Below are 11,899 nucleotides of genomic sequence, written 5' to 3'. Positions count from 1 at the left end.
GGTATGAAAATATTAGACTTAGCAATAAAGGTAAAACATTAGATTATGAATGACATAGATGTTATACCGCCATTTAAAATAATGATTGTTATTTTGACTTCGGACTAAGTTGTAAACATTATATCACATTAATGAAAATCGACCACGAAAGAGCCCAATTACCATTCATCATTACATGAACACTCCATTTTAACCCCGCTTAATCATATCCATTTAATACCCTATCCTCTCAACCCTATTCTTCAAATAGCCATTGTACTCTCTGCCATCTCATTCTCTCATATTCATCCTCAGAACTAATATCATTCTAAAACCCTGTCGAGGAAGCAACTGTGAAGCAAAAATTTTGCCAACATGGGGGTCATCATCCGAATAGAGCCGAATGGGAGAAATTTTATGCAAGGGTATCCACATGTTAGACAACTCCAGCAAGCACAGTGGCTAAATTTCATAGAAAATTTTGATGGCCATGATCGAGAGGTAACCAAATCCTTTGCTCGAGCTTTTGATGGAACAGAGGTAGAAATCAAAGACATTAAAATTGTGGTGACAGAGTCCTTCTTAGCTGAAGTAACTGGACTACCAAGAATTGGTGAAAGATGGTTTAAAAATAGGGGCATCGAAGGAAGCGAATGGAAGGTATTCTTGAAAAACCCAGGTATGGATACAACTGTTTTAAAAAAGGGTATTCCAAGCACAACTTTGAAAAATAAATGGAGAAATTTTCTATTAGTAATCCAGAAGTTCATCACCTATGAGGGAAGGTTCGGTAGTATGTTCTTTTATCATGTTAGATTAATGATGCATTTTCTAGAGGGAAATGAAATTAATCTACCTTATTTTCTACTTAATAGTCTAAAGAATATGTCTAGCAACACTAAAAGGAAAATTCAATTCATTGAAAACACTTTATATCATCATGGCCTTGTGAAAATTCTTATTGAAGCCCATCTTGAGAGCATAGGAGATAATTGGGACAATTTCCTAATAAGAAATCATTTCAAGGAGTTAGAGCAGGAAGAGCCTACTGACATTAAGATAAAAAGAAGCGGAAGGAAATTGCTAGAAAATCCCATTGAAAATATCATTGAAAACCATACTGATAATTCACCTCTACAACCAGAACAACACTCAGAATATGAGATTCCCCCAGTGAATATTTTAGAAAACATAAAGAAACAAAAAGTTAGAAGAAAAAAAGCCAACACAAAGCATAATATTTCATCCACTATAAGAAGAAGTGCGAGACTTAATAAAACAATGAAGGATTCAACTCAACAATTTACAGAGGTTGTTAATTTGGAAGAAGAAGAGGAGCTGAAGGTTCCATCACCCACTATATTTACACCAATCCATAGTCCAATAAGAAGAACACCAGAGATTGATCCAACTCAGTAAGAGATATATGACTACATTGAGTCTCTGGAGAGAAAAGTTGCAGAAAAGGCATCTTCTTCTACAATCCATGACAAAGAAATCCAGTCTAACAATCCACAAGAACCTCCAATCGTGAAAACTTTGAAACAAGAAGTCTTTGAGTTGGAGACACTAAATAGACATCTAAAGAAGGAACATGAGGCATTAAAGGTGTAAAATGAAATTCAAAGAACCAAAAATGATAACATTCTATTGCATCTAGGTTTATGTTATGAAAAGAACAAGAAATTAAAGGAAATAAATAAATTTCTCAAGAGAAAGGTCATGAGTTTAAAATGTAGGATTTTGATGAAGAAGCCCAGAATGACAGTTGCAAGAAAGAAGGTAAAAAGAACAAACTTGGATGTTTTGGCCCAAGTTTATGAGAGAGTGCAGTGACAGAGAAAAACTACTAGTTTTGAATTTTTGCATGAGGACATGCAATGGCCTTCATGTGGGGGAATGTTGAGCCTCATAGTTGTTTCCTTTTTGACACATTTTTTCACTCATTTCATCCAATTTTGACCTCAATAATCACTCCATGGGAATCATATAACAATGATAATGGCATGGCAGGTATATATATTTGTCTTGTCTTTCATAAATTCATAATGTTCCTTATTGTTAATCTAATATTTGTTTCAGCTACCGAAACAGGGTGATTCTGTAGCTAACATCTGATTCTGCAGCGAAGCTCATGTATTGCTAGGTTCTAGAGCACCAGCTGGAGTGAGAAATATATGGGAAGGTGGATAAATATGTGTACAAGGATTTCTGCCTATTTACACGAACCAGATCAACGAAGGAAGCTTCCAGTCATGTAGTAAAAGGAAAAGTCAACTCTGTTAGCTAAATCAGGCGAGTGAGAAATGATATCTGCGCCTCACAATTTTCTTGGTCAAATAGCAAATCGTGAGAATATCTCGTTGTATTATCTTTTATGTTTAATTGTACTATTATTTTATTGAAGTTTAAGCTTTGAACATTTATGATACGGGCTTATAAAAGACCTTGTAATAGATAATTTACAGTGAATTATGTTATGCAACAACGATAATTAAAAAACCCTGTTTTCAATTCAATTACAAGATATCATTCTTGTTTCAATGCATGGGTGAGTGTTGATTTAAATTTGCAACCATCTGCTTGTGGAGGGTCCCCTCAAGTAGTCAGGTTTTTCAATTTATTTGTTATTTTCTTCATGAGAATTTTCGCTTAACTTAGTTCATTAGTTGTTTTTGATCAAGTAGATGCATTTGTTAAAATGTTTTCTTTGTACTGATCTTAGATTTCATAACAGCATTTGAATGATAACTTTGATATATGGATTGAATCTAGCAGTAGTGAAATTGATAAGATTTTGTACTTAGAATAAGATTCAATTTTATAAAACAAAGGATTTATTTACAGTTTGTATTCATAGTTGATTTATAAATTCAAGTGAGTGTGATTATTTTCAAGCAAGGTTTTGATTTGTTTTGATTTTTTCATGCAAAGAGTGTGTTGTATTGATTCAAGTTTCTTACAAAATAGAGTGATAGATATGCAATAGAATTTGAAGAGTTTCATGAATTGAGTCTTATTATTATTTTTTGCAAGTGTGAGATTGATTGTCTAGATTAAGAGTTTGATTGTTTTCTTTTTGAGTTTTATTTCTTAGACATCATTTTCATAAGAATGTGCTCATCTTTCATAGGATTAATCTCAATAATGAATTCAATCATATGCATTTCAATTTGAATAATTAAAGGCTTCTAGCACATATAATGCACTTACACTTCGTTAGTTTACTGATCCTGGTCAATAATTCATGTAACAATTTAAGGCAATTAAATTGATAAACAAAAGGCAAATCCCCTATGTGGACAGATGCGATCTCTCTAGCCCAATGAGTGGGTCTAGAAACAAACTAAACAAACTAACATACAATTTCATAGCTTATGCTTAACAAATGTAGAGAGAGAGTGACCTACCTCACTATAATGCTAATCACTCAATCCTTTGGAGATGACTTTGATTCCTTTGCTTCCAGGCTCGCTCCTTACTTGTTCTTCACGTCTGAGTACCTGAAAGAAAGATCAAAGATAAATAAAAGGTACAAGAGCATATATGGCATACATCAAACATAAACTACTTAATAGATCAAGTAGTATTATGCTTAAAGCATAAACATTTACACAATTATGGAAAGTGAACCGCAGATGTATATATTAATGAGCTAAAATGGTAAGCATACAACCTATGCCTTGATGTTGGAGACCTCCTTTTGGTGGATGTCCATGTCCAAGCCAAGGCTCTTCAAGCACTCCTTCTCCAAGTTAGTTGGGCAACATTTAGGCATAATCTCAGCATAGGAATGCATGAAATCAATGACCAACCGTTTGGGGATGGAAGGAATTAGATTTATAGGAAGGGAGAGGGAGTTAGGGATCCACAAAAGAGGGAGAAAGGTCCACATATCAAGTGGAAGGCCCTTAAAGGTAGGATCAAGGGCTCTAAATGGGATAGCTCGACCATATTTTCAACCAACGACATCCATCTCGCTATTTCTCGAAGTTTCTAGCATACGAAGCTTCTCCCCCATTTCGGGAAAACCTGCCAGAAGAGGTTCAATGCGGGTTTTCATATCAAAACCCGTGCTGGTAGCGCTAGGGTAAAGCAGCGCAACCTGCCATTAGCATAGTCAGGAAATGGAGCAAAGAGCGCTGGCCCTAAAAATTAGGGTTTTAGCTAACCTTCTTCAGAATTGACTCAGGGTAGTTTTCCTTTGGTTTTTCAAGGATGTTTTTGTTTGTGTATCATGATGGATATACTTCACAGTTGTTAACATTTTGGCACTTTGGAATATGGAACGGCAAGTGAACAAGAGGTGTGACAAAATATTGTGTAACACCTAACAATAATAATAATCAATACACCTCCCAAAAGCAGAATATGATCTGTAAATCGTGAACATTTGATGTTTTTTGTAACTCTAATGAATTTTATCCTCGAAAGAAGTTCTGTTCCTTGCTCAAAATCTAATATTTTGCCACAAACCTCCAGAGTCTTTAAAAAAATCACTCGATCTGACATTTACCAAAGGGGAGATCCACGGACCAAAAATACAAAAAGAATCCTGATGAATCACTCATTCCTCAGATATAAACTTTCTCAATAACTCAAATAAGAACTTATGACAAACCCTATCAAAAGTGTTTTTCATGTATAGATTAATTACCATCCCTTTCCATCCTTTAGCTTTACTATAATTTATCGCCTCTTGAACAAGAATGATATTATCCACAATCTATCGATTACTAAGAAACGCTCCTTGATTTTAACATATTATTTTAGGAGTAAGGGTTTGATTTCAAGAGCAATAATTTTGGATATCAACTTGTAAGACACATTAGAAAGAGAGATAGGCTTGAATCAAGTAGAAGTGAAATGATTCACTTCTTTAGGCAGCAAGTCCATGAAAGAGGAATTAATACCACCCCCTACATAATTGTGCTCAAACACATTGTCAAACATATAACATAAATAAATTTTAATGATATCCCAACATATTTGGTAAAAATTTGTTAAAAAGCCATTTGGTCCAACAACCTTGTTTGGATTAAAAGTATTCAAAAATTTCTAGATTTCTTCTTTTGTGATAGGTTTAAGGATTGAGTCATTATCTGTTAGGGTCCAACCCTAACCCCCTTATTTATGTAATAGGGTCGAGTCATAGTTATAGTTAGTTAAAGAGTCAATAAAGCCCATATTAATAATTGTAAGTGGTTGACCCGCATTTAAAGAAGGGACCACAGTTAGTTGCAAATGGGCCATGGTATTAGATAGATGGTATCAGTAAGAACCATGGTACTAACCCATGGTATTTCATGTATGAATCCTATATAAAGGATAGAGACTCCACTTGAGGAGAATCGTGTCCTATTTTGTAATTGAGTCCAACTCTATTGGAGGTTGCCCCTTCGAAGAGGCAAGTGAGCATTGCTTTCCTTTCTGAATAATAAAATACATGTTGTTATTTCTTATTGTTCTATGTTCTGGGTATATTTCTTCACATACTTGGTATCCTGGTATATTCTTGCAGGTCAAGAGCATACCAAGTGGTATCAGAGCACTTTCCAGGGCCAGTGGGATCTCCATTTTTAGCAGAATTTTTTTTTGGCTAGAGACGTGTTCCGACGTCTTTAAACCACGGGATCTGTTATTGAGTGCATAAACCTGCAGATATGGGGAGGCATGCACGTAGGAAATACAAGAGGTGGTCACACTTGTTGGACTCCCTTGTAACCCCTATGGGTACCCCTTCGAGTAGTAGCGCATTAGACGGAACCACACACAGACTGTCTTCCAAGTACCCTCTGGGTATATCAAAAGCCCCCTAGGCTCTCTTGAAACCTCACCATAGATAAACCATTGGCTATCTTGCTGCTATAGTACACCGAGAACAGCACTCGGGGAGATTACTCACGCGTATGATAGGGTAGTCGGGTTGTACTGCTAAGGGTATGGTTGATCCTCCTTGGTTAGTGCCCTGAAAGATATGGCTGCGAATTATTGTCTGACCCTTATGTATATTGCGATCTGTAGCACCTGAAACTCCTTGAGACCATAGTTCCCTTGTCTCTCTCTAGATCACGCATCATCTTTTCCAGATCAGATCTAGCAGGTTGGGTTCTATCGTAGCCATAACAATCAGTTTCTCCATTCAGATCTATCAGATCTGCCAATCATATCTATCAAATCCGCCATTCAGATATAGTAGTTTGGGTTTTGTAGCAGTCGCAACAATCAGATCTGCCATTTAGATCTAGTAGCAGGGGTTCGATCACTGCCACATTCCTACTCATACTCTACAGTTGAGGGTTTTGCCGACAGATCTGACTATTTGTGTGGCTCCTATACCTGGGCATGATTCTCGCAGGGCACTGGGCATAATTAACTTTTCTGGGAATCAGCTACTACAGTATTCCTAAGTGAGGAGTAAAGCTCCTTTCGGAGTAAAAAAATATCTGAGACCCTCCTGGGACGCTTATAGGAGACTTAGCCCATAAGAATCAGGTTGATGCACTGAGCAAGGTGGCACCATTCACTTGTTGGCGTCAAAATTTTGGGTGGTCCCAAATATTTTTCACAATAACGACAAGTGCACCGAATTGGTGCATGGTACAAACCCGAGCTCAAGCTATGCCCAATGATAAGATCGATACCCTTGAAAAAAGTTGGAGGCATTAACGAAGCAGATCCAGACTGAACTGACACAATCACAAAGGGCAAGTCGGGGGCACAATCAGAGGCATTTGATTTTAATGAAAACCTTGAGGGCAAGTCTAGCCATTCTCTTCACTTCTATGGAAACCACCAACAGTCCCAAATTTGACCACCAAGCTGGACATGTCATCGGCCATATGGCTAGCAAAAATGGGGCAATATTTCACATTGAATCACATCAGAGATGATGCGAATAAGCTAAGTGTGGGAATCCTGTACTTGGACCAAGAAATATGGCAATGGTGGCAGTGGCATCAATGCTACTATGTAATGCCACTGACTTGGCAGATATTCTCAAAAGCCCTTTCTGATCACTTTTACCATGAATCTAATTTTTTGGGTCGTCTTACTAAGCTCTGACAGACAGACACAATGCAAGAATATATTAAAGCCTTTGAAGCATTAGCCTTTCACACAGGAGGTCTAGCAGATGAATTCTACTTGGGATGTTTTATTAGTGGTCTCAAAGACGCCATACAAGCCCACGTCCGACTACAACACCCAGTCTCATGGTTGGCAGCTTGCAAGATAGCTCATGAAGTAGAACATGTGTTAGTGGCCCAATCAACTCGTCCAAATTTCATAGCCAAGAGACGCCCCACCCAGGCTCTGAGCACTACCCAAACACTTAAGGTTCAAAAGGTGTCACCAGTGGAAATGGCAGAAAGAAGAAAGCAAGGATTGTGTTACTACTGTGATGAGAAATACTCCCCAAGGCATAAATGCAAGGAACCCAAATTCTTTCAAATTGATGCTACTGATCACAGTTCATTTGAGGAAGCCCCACCATTTGAGGGACCAAAGGAGGAAGATGAGGACAACCAGCTGGACAATGAGCTCCTAGCTACATCTGAAGAACTAGTTATATTGCTTCATGCTTTGGCAGGAATTTCTTCTCCCCAAACTCTCAAAATCAGATGTTTTATTAAGCATCGCCCTATAGTAGTCTTGATTAATAGTGGCAGTACGCATAACTTTATCAATCAAAGAGTCACTGAAGCAGTGAATTGTTTTGACCGAGCAGTCTCTAATTTCCAGGTCCGGATTGTTGATGGGGGGACAATGAAATGTGAAGGCCGCTATGAAAATGTCAAACTTCAAATGGGGGATTATCACCTAAATACCCACATGTTTGCCATCAACATGGGTGGGTGTGACATTGTCTTGGGTGCTGAATGGTTTTGCACACTCGACCCAATCACAATGGATTTCTAGGAGTTATATATGAGCTTCAAGTAGAATAACCATACACATACCCTCCACGGACTCCAGGTAGGTGCTCCTTCTATCATCAGCTCGCATAGGATGGAAAAATTGTTAAAAAAGGGCCACCATGGAGTTATATCCCAATTTAATTCCATCCAGGCCTTCAAACCCACTTCTCTTCATATTCATCCTAAGATGCAACAGGTCTTAAACAATCATATGTAGGTCTTTGACAAGCCTCATGAGCTTCCAACCTTGAGAGGGGAACATGATCATAGCATTACTTTGGTACCAGGGGCACAACCACCAAATGTGCCCCCATATAGATATCCCTTCGCCCAAAAGAATGAAATTGTAAAAATCATCAAGGAACTCCTAGAAGCCGGTGTCATTTATACTAGCATTAGTCCTTATTCATCACCTGTGTTCATGGTGCTCAAAAAATATGGGTAATGGCATATGTGTCCAGACTTCAGGGCCCTCAAGAAGCTGACGGTCAAAGATAAATTTCCCATCCTGGTTGTTGATGATTTGCTGGATGAAATACATGGGGCTCAATTCTTTACTAAGCTCAACCTTCGCTTGGGCTATCACCAAATTCACATGAAAGAAGTAGACATTCCAAAGACTCCCTTTCGAACTCATGAAGGCCATTATGAATTCTTGGTCATGCCATTTGGTCTCTGTAAAGCCCCATCCACTTTTCAGAGCCTCATGAATCACTTGCTCAAACCATATCTCAGGAAATTTGTCCTTGTTTTCTTTGATGGCATCCTCATCTACAGCCTCACTTGGGAAAAACATCTTCAGCATGTAGATCTGCTCTTGCAACTCCTCTTGAAGCATAAATTATTTGTCAAATTGTCCAAGTGCTCTTTTGGCATGGAAGAAGTTGAGTATTTGGGCCACATTGTGGGGCGTGAAGGTGCCAGGGTGGATCCCAAAAAGATCCAGGAAATGCAGGATTGGCCTCAACCAAAGACCTTGAAGAGCTTGAGAAGGTTTTTGGGTCTCACCGGCTACTATCACAAATTTGTCCGCAATTATGGTCGCATTGCTAGACCCCTCACTCACCTTCTCAAGAAAAATTCATTCCTCTGGAATGATGAAGTGCAATAGGCATTTATAGCTCTCAAACATTCGATGTGTTCCACTCCCATATTGGCACTAGCCGACTTCAACAAATCTTTTGTGATTGAATGTGATGCTTCAGGTATGGGTATTGGGGCTGTCTTAATGCAGGAAGGTCGACCCTTGGCCTTCACTAGCCAACAACTAAGTGGGACAAATCTGGGACAATCTACCTATGAGAAGGAGATGATGGCCATATTACATGCAGTGGATACATGGCGACCACACTTATTGGGGCGGCATTTCCAAATCTGCACAGACCATCAAAGCCTTAAATTTTTTTGGAGCAACACCTATCCTCACCACAACAAAATAGATGGCTAGCCAAAATGTTGTGATATGATTATGAGATAATTTACAAGAAAGGGTGAGAAAATGTCATAACGGATGCTTTATCACGCCAATTTGAGGAGGAAAGCACCCTGCTAGCAATCTCTCTTTCCATTCCAAAGTGGATTGAAGAGGCTTGCAAGGAATGGTTTTCACATCCTTTGCTCTCCCAACTCATTAATAAATTGCAGGCAGATCCAAATTCCACAACGAGCTACTCTTGGTAGGATGATATTCTTCGCTACAAGGACAAAGTAGTGATATCACCAACATCCACCCTCAAAAGTCACATTTTGGCAGAGTTGCACTCATCTCCCACTGCAAGCCATTTAGGATTTCAGAAGACTTATGCTAGCACTCGACGTTCATTCTTTTGGACAGGCATGAAAAAGGACATTCTTACTTTAGTAGTTGAGTGTGATGTGCGTCAGCACCACAAAGGAGAAACAATCAAATCCCTAGGCACATTACAGCCATTACCCATCCCTGCCTCAATCTGGATGGACGTTTCTATGGATTTCATTACGGGTCTTCCGAAGTCAGGCAACAAGTCAGTCATCATGGTGGTTGTGAACATACTTCCTAAGTATGCTCATTTTTGCGCCCTACCCCACCCTTTTACACTAGCTTTGGTGGCTCAATCTTTCATGGAATAGATCTTCAAATTGCATGGCATGCCCATGTCCATTGTGTTTGATCGTGACCCGATCTTCACCAGTAACTTTTGGCAGGAACTCTTCAAGCTACAAGGTACCCAACTATAACTCAGTACCTCCTATCAACCCCAAACTGATGGTCAAACTAAAGCAGTCAACAAATGTCTGGACACCTACCTCAGGTGTTTCACTTCAGAAAAGCAACATCTATGGGTACAGTGGTTACCTCTAGCCGAATGGTGGTATAATACTAACTATCATGCCACCACCAAAATGACTCCATATGAATCAGTTTATGGTCAACTCCCTCCTTCACCTACTTCTTATATCCAGGGACGCTCAAAGGTACAAGCAGTGGATCAAATCCTACAAAACTATGCAACCACGCTGGCCCACCTCAAAGAGAATCTCCATCAAGCTCAAAATCGCATGAAGCAACAAGCAGACCAACATCGTTTAGAGCGCAAATTTCAAGAAGGGTATCAGGTATTCTTGAGGCTGCAACCATATAAGAAAACATCACTCAAAGACAAGGGTTGTCAGAAATTATGTCCAAAATTCTATAGACCGTATCAAATACTTCAGCGCATCAGAGAAGTAGCCTACAAGCTAGCCTTGCCACCCACTGCAAAAATCCATCCTGTCTTCCATGTCTCATGCCTCAAGAAAGTTGTTGGGAACCATTTCAGAATTCAAACCAGTCTACCGAAATTGGATGAAGAAGGTTCAATCAGGCTCCAACCTAAACAGGCTCTTGACACGTGAGAACAGCACATGCATGGTCACACGATCAAGGACTTCAAGTGGAAAGACACCTCTCCAGAAGATGTGACCTGGGAACCAACCACTGCTCTTCAGCAATTTCCACAGCTTCAACCTTGAGGAGAAGGCTATTTTTATGGGGGAGGGCATGTTAGGGTCCAACCCTAACCCCCTTATTTATGTGATAGGGTCGAGTCATAGTTATAGTTAGTTAAAGAGTCAATAAATCCCATATTAATAATTGTAAGTGGTTGACCCGCATTTAAAGAAGGGACCACAGTTAGTTGCAAATGGGCCATGGCATTAGATAGATGGTATTAATAAGAACCATGGTACTGACCCATGGTATTGCATGTATGAATCCTATATAAAGGATAGAGACTCCCCTTGAGGAGCATCGTGTCTTATTTTGTAATTGAGCCCAGCTTTATCGGAGGTTGCCCCCTCGAAGAGGCAAGTGAACATCTTTCTGAATAATAAAATACATGCTGTTATTTCTTATTGTTTTGCGTTTTGGGTATATTTCTTCACATAATTGGTATTCTCGTATCTTCTCGCAGGTCAAGAGCATAACATTATCTTCTTACATAAATTTATAGGGGATATGTTCCAACATATATTGCACATCTTCCTCTTCATAGATTATGGTTTCCATGTAAAGACTGCTAAAGTTTTGAAATGTCATTTCTTTAATATAGGGATATTTAATAATATTTTCTCCATTAACAACAATAGATTTGATTTTATTTCTCCAATATCACATTTTGTCTTGATTGTGAAAAAAATTGGTGTTCCTATCCCCTGCTTGAAGCCAAAAACTTTTTGATTTCAACCTCTAAAATTCTTCTTCTTCCTTTAAGGCCTTATGGTACAGATTAAGGTCATTCCTTCCTCTTGCAATACCTCCAAATAGATGGATTTTTGTTCCATTCTTTATTGTATGCCTTCTATATTGACTTTATGCTGGAGAGCTACTTTCTCCAATTCATGGTGGTTTTCTTTTTCCCATTATTTTAGAGCTATCTTTGCCTCTTTATTTTTTTGTGCCCATATAAAAACCAGGGAATCAAAGATCTGTTTCCCCCATGCATTAGACATCACTTTTGAGAATCCTTGCTTCTAGATCCATT

Source organism: Pinus tabuliformis, chromosome 5_1 (assembly GCF_031772625.1).
Source record: "Pinus tabuliformis cultivar Carrire ecotype Pingquan chromosome 5_1, CPIR1, whole genome shotgun sequence".
Classification (NCBI taxonomy): domain Eukaryota; kingdom Viridiplantae; phylum Streptophyta; class Pinopsida; order Pinales; family Pinaceae; genus Pinus; species Pinus tabuliformis.
The sequence above is the reverse complement of the archived record's forward strand: the minus strand, read 5'-3'. Positions refer to the sequence as shown.